General features: G+C 39.0%; 1 protein-coding gene and 1 pseudogene across 1 annotated transcript in view; one reads left to right on the forward strand and one right to left on the reverse strand.

Annotated features, from left to right (window-relative positions):
- The window catches only part of CDON (cell adhesion associated, oncogene regulated), a 90,048-nt gene that overhangs the window by 51,720 nt on the left and 24,825 nt on the right, over positions 1-13,503 (reverse strand). The window lies entirely within an intron of this gene.
- On the forward strand, positions 4,490-4,612 carry LOC131204105 (U2 spliceosomal RNA; annotated as a pseudogene).

Raw genomic sequence — 13,503 nt, forward strand, 5'->3', positions numbered from 1 at the left:
ATTCTATTCTATTCTATTCTATTCTATTCTATTCTATTCTATTCTATTCTATTCTATTCTATTCTATTCTATTCTATTCAACCAGTTAGCAGATAATAGAGTTCCTTCTGTCCTTAATCAATTCTCCCAAAGGGAAAGCAATACGGCTCTGTTTTTTTTCCCTACAACTATCAATTATGACAATCGGTGTTTTCCAAACTTGGCAACTAAGATATCTGGACTTCAATCCCCTAGAATTCCCTAGCCAAGGGTCTCCAACCTTGGTCCCTTTAAGACTTGTGGACTTCAACTCCCAGAGTCCTGGGAATTGAAGTCCACAGGTCTTAAAGGGACCAAGGCTGGAGATCCCTGGACTAGCCAACATGTTGAGCAGGGGATTCTGGAAGTTGACGTCCATACATCTTATAGTTGCCAAGATTGGACACCCCTGCTCTATATCCTCAAATTTTGGGGGACCTCTATGGAGAAACAGAGGGTTGGAATAGATGACTTCCAAGGTCCCTTCCAACTCTGTTATTCTATGTTCTATTTTCTGAATCAACCTCATCCTTCAGGTCTACTAGAAGGAAACTACATTCCAATCCATCTGGTTGTAAATCTGGTTATACTGTCATTACTTGCATCTGGTTATCATCCTCAGGTTGATTTAAAACCACTGTTATTTTATCAAGCTTTTTATCCAAATTTTCGAATTGGATTTGTAAGTTGAAAAGTATTCTTTTTTCCCAACCTTCCCAAAAAGCTTTGTTTTTAAACTGATATATTGCTTGCATTTTGACTATATTTTAATATGGTTCAAGATACTTCAGTGATTAAACTTTTACAGTTGAACACAGCCAGTCATGGGGGAACTTTTACAGCCAGTCGTAAACTGCTCCTCTCAAAAAGAGAAGCACCGTAGCAAATTAACCTCAAAGAACTTTCCCACAATGAGAGATCCCTTAAACCAGTGCTTCCTAAATTTTCCTTTATTACCCCAAAATATTATCAGAAAGTCTTATTGAGCTGGATGATGGGAATTCTGGGAATTGAAGTCCACAAGTCTTCAAGTTGCCAAGGTTGGATATCCCTAGTATGGAGCCAAATATTTGTTAGAAATGCACTGCCACAATCGTATCAGCCTCCTGTATAGCTTCCATTTAATGTGGCTTCTTGCCTCTTCACAGAGACAGATGTTTTGTTTTAGCAGAGATTAGGACTACCAAAGGACCTGTTCTAATCCAGTTTCCCACCAAGATGTCTTCAATGCCCCAGCATGGTGTTTTCTCATCCATCTATCCTTCTGACCGAGTCTTTCTTCCTTCTTATCCTTAAGGAGTGGGTAGTCCTGCTGATAGTGAAAACCCAAGCAGAGATGCTAAAAAAGCCACATCACAATGCAATTTTCCATGGTCTCTGATTAAGGGTTCTTTCCTTCCCACTACCTACCTATCTGCTGGAGAGCAGAGGCGAGGTTGTATAATCCCAACATGCCATTCAGTTCACCTCCATTCCTTTCTTGTACCTGCATTCCTGGATGTGTGTGCTTCCCATCTTGCATTGATTTCAACTGGATTTGTCAGAAGCTTAACTCCAGAGCTAATTAGCACCCTAGAAAAGCTGTTTCCCAACCACCACCCCCTCTTCTCAGTACAGGACCTTCAAAACTTTTTACTTTTTTTTTTAAAAAACACCTTGTGATTAAAGTTATACGCCTTGGGGTAACACATCCTTCTGCATTCTTGGAGAATTAAACAAGAAGGGAGGAGGGGAGTTGGAGAAACATCCACATTTCTTTAAGCCTAAGGGTGGATGGAGGAACAAAACAAAAATTGAAGGCTAAAGAAAGGGAATTTAACACTTCTAGAAAGTTAAATCACTTAACTTGGCCTGACCTGTCCCCAGGAGACAGGAAGTTGAACCAACTGGCTTCTTTGGCCCCATGCTTTGAGATTTTGTTTTGATCAGGGTGTGTGTGGGGGGGGAGCTGGGGGAGGAGAGAAGGACTTATCTTTTGACACCCCCAGCTCTATTTCTGCAATGCATTGAAACGAGTAAGACAAAAATCTGAAAATCGCCGATAAACCCATATCCTGGAAGTGAAAAGGGATTTGCAAGTTTACTGAGTCATTTTCCAGGACTCATATTTATAAAGAGCACCAACTTTCTTTCATAAGGAATTTTGCTTGGCTGGATTCATAGAGCATGAATTAATTCATGATGTGATTTGTTTCAGTGTTTGACCAGAGCTATTGTGGAATGAAGGCCGTGCCATGGTTTCTGGTTTAGTATGTTGTGTGAGTCCAGAAGTGGAATTGATTGAATAAACTGTGATTAAACAAATCTTATTGACATATGAAGACAGTAATATGCATTGATTGATTGGTGGATTGTGTGCTTGAGTTGTTTTCAACTCCTAACAACCAGGTAGATTTTTTATCTGATGATCTATTCCTAACCTGTTCTTTTAGGATTTCTGATGGTTCACTCATCACCGCTATAATTGAGTTTACAGAGCCCACCTTTATTTATTTTTTATTTTATTTATTTGTCAAACACAACAGTATATATAAGTATAAACATGGAATAACCATACGAACTGGATACAATTAAAGGGAACATTAGGACAGGAATGGTAGGCACGCTGGTGCTCTTATGCACGCCCCTTACAGACCTCTTAGGAATGGGGTGAGGTCAACAGTAGCCAGTCTAAGGTTAATATTTTGGGTGTTTTGGGATGAAACCACAGAGTCAGGTAATGCATTCCAGGCATTAACAACTCTTTTATTGAAGTCATATTTCCTACAATCAAGATTGGAGCTGTTCACTTTAAATTTAAATCTATTGTGTGCTCGTGTATTGTTATGGTTGAAGCTGAAGTAGTCTTTGACAGGAAGGCCATTGTAACAGATGATTTTATGAGTTTTACTCAAGTCATGCCGAAGGTGGCGGAGTTCTAAATTTTCTAAACCCAGGATTTCAAGTCTGGTGGCATAAGGTATTTTGTTGTGATCAGAGGAGTTGAGGACTCTTCTTGTAAAATATTTCTGGACACGCTCAATTGTATTAATGTCCGAAATGAAGTGTGGGTTCCAGACCTTGCTGATGGTCATCCTCTTCTTCCATTTCCTTCTACCTTTCCCAGCTTCAAATTCTTTTTTTTTTTATGGAGCTGGGTCCTTTTATAATGTGTCCAAAATAAGATAATTTGAACCTGATCATCTGTGCTTTGATCCTAAAATGCAGAAGCTATTCATCACTGTATCTTAATTCTGGGAGTCAGCTCTATGGCAGGTTGTTCTACCTGTTATCTTTAGTTTGGTTTTCTTTAATCTTAGTCCTAACATTTAATACTAACACATGCAGAGCCTTTGAATTTTCACCTGTCAGGATATTGTCATCAGCATATTGATGTTGATGTTCAAACCACAGACTTTATTGTATTATTCTTGAATTTATTACACTTGCTCTTAACCAAAAGGCCAAGAAGCTATTTATTCATTTATTACATTTGTGTTAACACTTTCTCTGAGAATTGAAGGCAGGTTTTTTTTTGGAGGAGGGGGATCCATCTTAACTTCACATGGTCACGGGTTGTAAGTGGAGGATTGCCTGTATTTGATTTTGGATTAGCACAATGGTTGAGCAATGTAACCCAACTGCTATGCTTTATTTAACAAACCATGCTTGAAACTACCCAGAACACAGTAGGTGGTATGAACCCAGCCTTTGAGAGTCAAAGTTGTGAACAAGTGTAATTTTTCATCCCAGGTGAATAAGTCCTAATATATATGTGGCCTTGTTAACTAACCAACTCTTACCCCCCCCCCTTTTTTTATTTTTCTTTTGTTTTAGATTTTTATACCACCCTTCTCCCGAAGGACTCAGGGCGGTTCACAGCCAGAATAAAAACAATAATTATGTACACAATAAAACAATAAAAGTTAGTGACTCAGGAGGAATTTGATTCTGAGAAGCCTGTTAGGTTCAATACAAAGCCTAATTAGGTGAACATTTCCTAAACTGTTAACATAAATGCCTTGTGTAAGATTTTTATACGAATACGTGAAGTGTTAGTACCACTTTGTAATGCCTTGGTAAGACCACACTTGGAACAGTGTATCCAGTTTTGGTGACCACAATATAAAAAAAGATTTGAGACTCTGGAAAGAGTGCAGAGAAAAGCAACAAAGATGATTAGGGGACTGGAGGCTAAAACATAGGAAGAACGGTTGCAGGATTTGGGTATGTCTAATTTAATGGAAAGAAGGACTCAGGATGACATGATAGCGGAGTTCCAATATTTAAGAGGTTGCCACAAAGAAGAGGGAGTCAAGCTATTCTCCAAAGCTCCTGAAGACAGAACAAGAAGCAATGGATAGCAACTAACCAAGGAGAGAAGCAACCTAGAACTAAGGAGAAGTTTCCTAACAGTGAGAACAATTAACAGCTTGCCTTTAGAAGTTGTTGGTGCACCAACACTGGACATTTTTAAGAAGATAAATTGGCCATCGCTTCTCGGCCTTTTGGCTAAGATCAAGTGTAGTATCTGTTCTTATCAGTTTAATATCTGATATCTCTGCTTATTTGAAAGACTATACACAAGAAAAATATATTTTAGAATGGAAAATGTGGATTGATTATATTCAGAATAAGTATCAGATAAAAAAATATCGAATAGCATATGAGTAAATTTAGGAAATATTTTGTATTAGATATATTTCTGAAGGAGAGGGGAATTGAGAGTGTGATTAAGTGTGGAGAGACTAGAGATTATAATTTAGGAATTATTTTAGATTATGATTGTTAGTTTTGATACCCTGCATTTTGTTCTGGGAAGTCGGGGTGGGGGGCGGGGGGTATGGGGGAGGGGAATTGGGGGGTTGAGGCTAGAGATGGAGTGACGGTGAATGTACAGGGATTATTGAAGATGTATAAATATAATTAATGTAGGGTCGGGTCTGCCCAGTTACCATTTTAGAACGGTGGGAGGGAGAAAAGAGAGAGTAGGAGGTAGGAAAGAGGAGAAGAGGAAGGAAGAGGGGTAGAAGAGGGAGAAGGAAGGTGTAGGGTGGAGGGAGGAGAGGATGTAGATAAGAGAAGGAGAGGAAGGTTTGGATAGTAAAAGAAGGTAGAAGAGGGGAGTGTTAAAAAGAGAGGTGGTGACTGGGCAGGCCCGACTAAATGTATATAACTGTACATTGAATGAATTGTTTGACATGATTGTAAAAATAAAACTTTTTTACTAAAAAAAAAAGAAGATAAATTGGCCATTAGGTTTTCTGCCTGAGCATGACATTGGAGTAGAAGACTTCCAAGGTCCCTTCCAACTCTGTTATTCTGTTAAAAGAACTAGGACAAGGAATCAAAAGCCCTCCAGATATTAATAGCAATATCAATAGCACTTAGACTTACATATCACTTCATAGCGCTTTACAGCTGCCCTGCAAGCAGTTTACAGAGTCAGCATATTGCCCCCAGTGATCCAGGTCCTCAGTTTACCTCAGAAGGACAGAAGACTGAGTCAACCTCAAGCCAGTGAGAATTGAACTGCTGGCAGTTGGCAGAATTAGCCTGCAATGCTACATTCTAATCCCTGTGCCACCACGACTCTTAAAAGCTGACTTATGAAGGGCTAACTCTGGATCTTGCTGCCTTCCTATGAGGTGATGGATGCTAACACCGTTCTCATGTATCACATGCATTCTGTTAACATGCATGTGTGCGCACACATGCACACACACTGGGGAAAAATAACGATATATTTGTTTCATTTAACTCTAATTGCTAAATTTAGAGAGTATTTCTCGAAAGAAAAAAAAAAGTAAATTCTATGTATATAAATGAGTCACTGGCTTTACTTGATAGTCTTTTATATTTTCAAGCGCGACAGTTCTCTGAATGGTGCAAATATTTTCCTAACAAGAGCTGGCAGCGCTTGGCTTCAGTTGGTTCTCTTTTCCAAAGGCAGCTTGAGGATTGGCACAGAAAATACAAAACTGGCAGGATTCCCCCCCACACACTTTTTTGAGATCATATCTAGAGCATGCTGTAACACAAAGCGTTTATTTTACAGTAACTGAATAAAGTATTGTTAGCTGTCCAAAACTTCAAGTAGGCTCGCAATCTGTTTTTTCTCGTCCTAATTCAGTCTTAGCTTCAGTGTGCCCACATGCGTACAAACTCCCGGACGCATTTGCTATTGAGACATCTTAATGCCTTTCTGTTCTCACCACCTCTGTTTTAAAATTTTGGCATAACATTATAAAGAAGCATGGAGATGTGCCAAACCTCCCCATTATAAATGTTTTAAAAATAAAAATAAAGTGACAATGCAAGCTTGTTACATATTTACTCCTAAGTAAGACCTATTGAGTGACTCCTGAGATTTGGGTCCTGCTTGCTAGTTATTGATCTCATGTATTGAGGACTAGGTCTTGTAGAATCTTTATCCACTTTTTCCATATTTGTCAAATTTTAATTTCATGCATGACCCCCTTTTTGTCTTTTGTCTAAATGGGACTGCTCGAAATGCTACATATTCTCCCTTGATTGCTTTGATGATCTTTTTCTAAACATTTTCTATAATATAATATGTTTTGGGAAAGATATAGTCCAGTGTTTTAACACTGGAGTATCCTGTGATCATGTGACAACATTTTACAAAGTTTTTGCTAAAAAAACAACAACCCAGAATTTACTTCTGTTTTTTTGGCAAAAACGCCCCATAACAAATTATAGGTTCACTTAATGACTGTGGTATTTGTTTTATGACCAACACAAAAAAGATTCTAAAACTAGCTCCAGTCACACGACAACCCAGTTTTTGACTGTCCCAACTTATAACAGTGATGGACAGGTTTCATTACAGTCATAACTTGAGGACCACCTATAACTGGGGAGAGATGGTCCTTACCAAAAGCTAAGCTGGTCTGGATATATTTAGGACCTCAACAGAAGAACATAGAATACCTCTGTGTCAGTGGTGGGATTCAAATTTTTTTACTACTGGTTCGTGGGCGTGGCTTGGTGGGCGTGGTGTGGCTTTGTGGGCGTGGTGTGGCTTTGTGGGCGTGGCTTGGGCATGGCAGGGGAAGCATACTTTAAAATCTCCATTCCCTCCCCACTCCAGGGGAAGGTTACTGCAAAATCCCCATTTCCTCCTGATTTGCTGGGACTCAGGAGGCAGAGAATAGATGGAGGCGGGGCCAGTCAGAGGTGGTATTTACAGGTTCTCTGAACTAGTCAAAATTTCCGCTACCGGTTCTCCAGAACTGGTCAGAACCTGCTGAAACCCACCTCTGCTCTGTGTGGAAAAGAGGAATAAGGCACTAGTTATCTGAGAATGAGTTTATAGCTACATAAAGTACCTGGAGTTCCTATGTTAGGAAAACGGGACGGAAGTGCTTGAGGTTTCTTATATAAATTAACATAAACTGAGCAACAATGCTGTTCTTCCGCATCATAGCAGAAAACATAAGAAGTCCTTGACTTACAACAGTTCATTCAGTGATAGTTCGAGGTTACAATGCCACTGGAAAGAGTGACAATTTTTCACACTTACAACCGTTGCAGCATCCCCATGGTCAGCATTCGGAGGCTTGGCAACTAGTTCATACTTATGACTAGTTCATACTTGTGTCCTGAGATCACGTGATCAACATTTGTGATCTTCTGACAAGCAAAGTCAACGAGGAAGCCAGATTCTTTAAACAACTATTTTTTTTAAAATTTGAATTTATATCCCGCCCTTCTCCGAAGACTCAGGGCGGCTTACACTGTGTTAAGCGATAGTCTTCATCCATTTGTATATTATATATGATGTCAACTTTATTGCCCCCCCAACAATCTGGGTCCTCATTTTACCTACCTTATAAAGGATGGAAGGCTGAGTCAACCTTGGGCCTGGTGGGACTTGAACATGCAGTAATTGCAAGCAGCTGTGTTAGTAACAGACTGTCTTAGCAGTCTGAGCCACCAGAGGCCCTCTAACTAATGCAAGAAAGTTTGTAAAATGGGGCAAAGATCACTTAACAAATGTCTCGCTTAGCAACAGGAATGTTGGGCTCAGTGGTGGTCATAAGTCACGGCAGATATCAATATTCCTACTATGGCTACGGAATCTGGTCTGCAAACATCCAGATGACCTCTGGATGGCAGAAGTGTGATACTGAAAACTAACCCTGGTTACATCTGGTGGACATGCACAGTTTTGCAGACACATCATTTGCATAGCCCTGATTGTAGCTCATTCTAACCATTATTACTCCTACACAATTGTACAATTAAGCCAGTGGTGAAATCCATTTTTTTTACTACCGGTTCTGTGGGCGTGGCTTGGTGGGCATGGCAGAGGAAGGATACTGCAAAATCCCCATTCCCTCCACACTCCTGGGGGAAGGATATTGCAAAATCCCCATTCCCACCCCACTCTGGGGCCAGCCAGAGGTTCTCTGAACTACTCAAAATTTCCACTACTGGTTCTCCAGAGCCTGTCAGACCCTGCTGGATTTTACCCCTGAATTAAGATGAATATGTTTTAAGAAAATGTTGGATAACCATCTGACTGAGATGGTGTAGGGTTTCCTGCCTGGGCAGGGGGTTGGACTAGAAGGCCTCCAAGGTCCCTTCCAACTCTGATGTTATGTTATGTTATGTTATGTTGAATGGCTATAGAAATGAATCTATGGGCTCATTCTTCAGCATAGATGAGTAGCATATATCTTGCTGGAAACTGCCCTTTCATCCTTTAAAAAAACCAGTTTAATTTGTGTCACTAGAAGGCTGAATTCTTAGAACGATTCTTCTGAAAAGGATGATATTTAACCAAATACCCTGGACCTCTACAGCATAATATTCACAACAATCCTCTTGAAGGTGCAATTATCCTCATTCGCTTAAGGCTATTCTGCTGGATTGCTAAACCAACATCCAAAGTGGAAGGAGATTGCAGAATGCTTCAGTGCAGAAAAGATAATGGCGCTGCCCTAAGTGTTAAAATATTATATTACTTGCTCAAAGGGCAGTGTGCTCTTTTTAAAAAAAAAAGCATGTGAAAAGGAACATTCATGTTACATTGTCCAGTCCCTTCACAAAGGGAGCTGTTGACAGTTGAAAGATGTTGGTGAAGTCTATGGGGCCAGGAGGCACTGTCTGGAGATGTGTTTTTACTTAAAACCCGTTAAAACAAGGTATGTGTCAGACCGGAAGACCTTCACAATATTAGAAGCAGCACCAAATGGTGGCTTTGCCGTGGGTTGCCCTGAAGCCATGGAATCTCAGTTTCCAAAAGCAAACAAAAAACTATCTTAACTTCTCCCTTGTCAAGCTAATGTTTCAAGGAATTTTAAGATATATTCTTCATTGTGGTTGGTCACACAGTCAGTTTGATGTTTAGACTGGATTTGGCGTTTTTAGCCATTGTGGTTGAGCACATCATGGGCCAGATGTTCAGACTGGATTTGGCATCTTTATCCACCCATCGAGTCTTTTCTAAGGACTTGCGATAGGCAGATGTTGTTGTTTGATTGTGCAAAAGGCATTATTATAGGATGTAAGCTGTTCCGAGTAAAGCTGCCTTTTGCAATTGACTGATGGTGGTTTTGTCAATGCCAATGATGTTCCATTATTATTACAGGTAGTCCTTAACCTACGACCACAATTAGCCCAAAATTTCTATTGTTAAGTGAATTTTGCTCCATTTTATGACTTTTCTTGCAAGAGTTGTTAAGTGAATCACCAGAGTGGTTCGCTTAGTAACATGGTTGTTAAGTGAATCTGGCTTCCCCATTGACTTTGCTTGTCAGAAGTTTGTAAAAAGTCAGAAGTTTGTAAAAAGGTGATTGGACTGACATCAGTGGATCTTGGAAATCAAATTGAGAAAATTTACCGTGTTAATTCATGGGTGGCAAGGCAGAGACAGCTGCCAAGGGATATAGTGATTTATTTTACATCTAGGAAGATTAGGAGTGAAATCTCACAAGCCTCCTATAAAAGTAAAATTCAAATATTGGATCAAGAGGTTTTGGTGTTGAAAGAAATTCCTTCCAAAATATTGAGGGACAGAAAAGAATATGCTTTTTTGGTAAAGGAGCTTAGAAACCGCCAGGTATGGTATAGATGGAATGTGCCAGCTGGACTAAGAGTAAATTATATGGAAGGGAAGTATTGTCTTAACGCAGTTACCAAAGCAAGAGCTTTTTATGTTGAGGTATTGAAGGCTGGAAGTTTACCAGATTTAGAAGTTAAGGTGGGAGGAGAAGTGGAAATGTTTAAAAAAAGGGAGAAGGAAGTAAAGCAAACACAATTTGAAATTGGGACTGTAACTTTGGGAAAAGAAATACAGAAAATAGCAGGGGAGGAGCAAAGGATGGTAATCTTTAAAAAAGAACAAGGAGTAAAGAAGCAACATTGTCAGATGAAAAGTGTTTCCTTTTATGGGAAAGGGTAAACTGTAAGTAAAGATTTCTGAACATAAAAGAAATAGAAAGGATAATGTGCATTTGTTTGAGTCTGTAAGTCAAATGTGCGTGTATTATATTTATGCTGTTATTATTATATATGGTGGAGTTATCTAGTTTGGATAAAAATTGAAAGTAAAGAAGGATAATTTAAATTTCTTTTTTATATAAAATGTTTTATAGATGGTATTTGGAAATAAAGTTGGGGTGTATTTGTTTTAATTTGCAAGTAAAATGAGGGAGATATATTTTATTGACATTATCTTATTAATGGTGTATTTAGTTACTTTGGATAAAAATTGATGTTGGGTTTAAAGTGTTGTGGGGGGAAAATTAAAATAAAGATTAAAACAGAAAGGGAGTTGCTTAAGGTTAAAATGTTAAAACGGTTATAAAATATTTGTAATTTATTGTGATGATGCTAGTGTAATATTGGAAGATGGATTATATGTTTGTTATCAAAGACTAGAGGTTAAAAATATTGAACTTGTTGGAAACTTCAATGTACCAGACTGAAAACCCACAAGAAAATATACCGGAAAGAGGAAGATGGACTGACTATATTTAGAACAATTATTGGATGAAGAAACATCAAATATTTTACAAACGAACATTTTCTGCTTTTTTGTTTTTCTTTATGGAGAAGGAGAGTTGAGGTTTTAGGGGAGGGATGGGAATTTATGGATAATTAGGGTATTCTAGCTTATGATTGTCAGATCGTATACCTTGTATTCTGCTGTGGGAAGTCTGGGGGTGGGGTGGGGGATGTAATGGGGAAAAATGTTATTGTAAAACTTCTTCAATAAAGAAGTTTGTAAAAAGTAATCACATGACCCTGGAACATTGCAACCATCATTTTGATGGTATCAATTTTGATGAAGTGACCATGGGGATGCTGCAACAGTCATAAGTGTGAAATATGGCCATAAGTCACTTTTTTTAGTGCTGTTGTAACTTTGAACGGTCACTATATGAACTGTTTAAAGTCAAGGACTCCCTGTATTATTATGGTTGGTCACATAGTCAGCCAGAGGTTTAGACAGGATTTGGCATTTTTAATCACCTATTGAGTCCTTCTTATTAGGTGTGCAGTGAGACAACTTATCCTGGTCCTCAGCCAAACTTATTTTGGGAAGCTGAATGAGTTTGAATTTTGGAATTCCATCAGGTTCAGGCAGTAGGGAAGTGATAAAGGCGAATCAGGGTGAGCCTTGTTGCTATGGAAACAGGAAATGGCACGAATCCATGAAAATGGCTGCTGTGTTGTGAATGGAGACAACTCCATCCCAGAATGTTTACTCTGGGCTTGGCTGTATAAATAGCTACTGCTGTTTTAAGATTTTTTTCTTCTTTCTTTCTTTCCTGCAAAAGGAATCCACAGGCCAAGTATAAAATAAACAAAGCCATAAGCTTCAAGCCTCTGTTTTTGTTTTCTTCTTCAGATAGCACATTGGTTCCTCTTGCCGTTTGGGATTACTCCAGATTTCCACTGTCCATTATTCTCCTCTTTGCTTACATGATGGGAACAGCATCTTAAACCCCCATGGAAACAGATGCATTTCATCAGCCTGCTGCGCTTAAGGACTTTTTAAAAAAAAAGAAAGAAAGAAAGAAAAGAAACACTCCTCTAATAAAACACTAAATCCCCTATGAGGATAATTATTCTTTGTGGATTAAAAGCCAAATAAACAAGATCAAGACCTCAATTATTTAAAAACCACATCTTGGAAGGAGACTGTGAAATACAGCTCCAGAGAAGGTCCAGCACTCTACAACTCTTTGTATTGGTTGTATGGATCCTCAGATTGGCCAATCCACGTTGGCCAATCCACATTCCCATGTAGAAATGATGAACTGACCCTTGTAGCCTCTGAAATGTCCCAACAATCAGAGATGGAAAGATCTCGATTGATTGATTAGATGTGATTTGTGAACTTTACTTGTTTCCTGATATTTTTGTGCATGCCCTGTAGGCCTTAACCAGCCATATCTAATCAATAAAGTATAATCCTCTTAAATTTCATAGAACTGTAAGCTTTGAAGTCATGGTTGACCAACAGCCATCTGGAGCCTTCCAAATGTTGTTGAGCTATAACTTCCAGCAACCCAGCAAATATGGGCAGTGGTAAGAGAGTGTAAGATGTCGTTCAGAAATTCTGGGTCAATTTTGGCTCATCTCTGTAACCTAGCTCAAGGAGTATCACCTTACCAATTGATGTGTAGTCTGAATTAGGGATAATTAAGTCTTTTCCCCTTGTTGTTTCCTCTAACATTACTGGGCAGCACAACCAATGAGAAAGTACTTTGTAATCACAAAAAAGTTCTGGAAAATGCCAAATTGCAATGCTAGCCTTATCAAAGTTGTGCTTATGTAACCTAATTAATTAGGTTATGACTAGGTTTAATATGTCATGCAAATAATTCATGTTGTGAGATTGGAGCTAGTTATAACTCTAAAAGCACCCCAGGATTGTTTGGAACTAATGAAATATTTCTTGATATATGATACGAATGCATAAATGAGGATTAACTCTTCCTTTCATCAGCAGAGATTAAAAATGGGGCTTCACTGGGAACTATCTTTCACCGATCAATTTACTTTTCATCTTCCGTGTGACCATGTAGGATTAGTCCTTAAATCTACAGAAAATGGTGGGTTAAACCTCCCTCAATTCTACCTGCTATGGCCACAGCAGATGTTTGTTTTGTCTATATGCATTTTTAAGGGGACAGGAAATTACAGCATCCCAAATGCAACTGCTTAAAGACTGGCATCCAAAAACTGCACTACATTGGATGCCTCTGGAGAAAAGAGGAACCAAGGCCAGCCTTGGAAAACCTGGTGCCAAACACTTAAGGAAGATATTAAGATTATTAATATCTCTTGGGACAAAGCTGAAGATATTGTGAATGATCAGAAGTCCTGGAAATCACTTGCTGCCCAAAGTCCTCTGCACAGGACCTAATGATGATGATGATGAAATGCATCTGTGATGACAAAGATGGCCTACAAAGCTGATTGCCTTTCATTTCACTGGGAAAACCTTGATTGCTTGCTGCTTGC

This window comes from Ahaetulla prasina, chromosome 9 (genome assembly GCF_028640845.1).
Source record: "Ahaetulla prasina isolate Xishuangbanna chromosome 9, ASM2864084v1, whole genome shotgun sequence".
In the NCBI taxonomy this organism is placed as follows: Eukaryota; Metazoa; Chordata; class Lepidosauria; order Squamata; family Colubridae; genus Ahaetulla; species Ahaetulla prasina.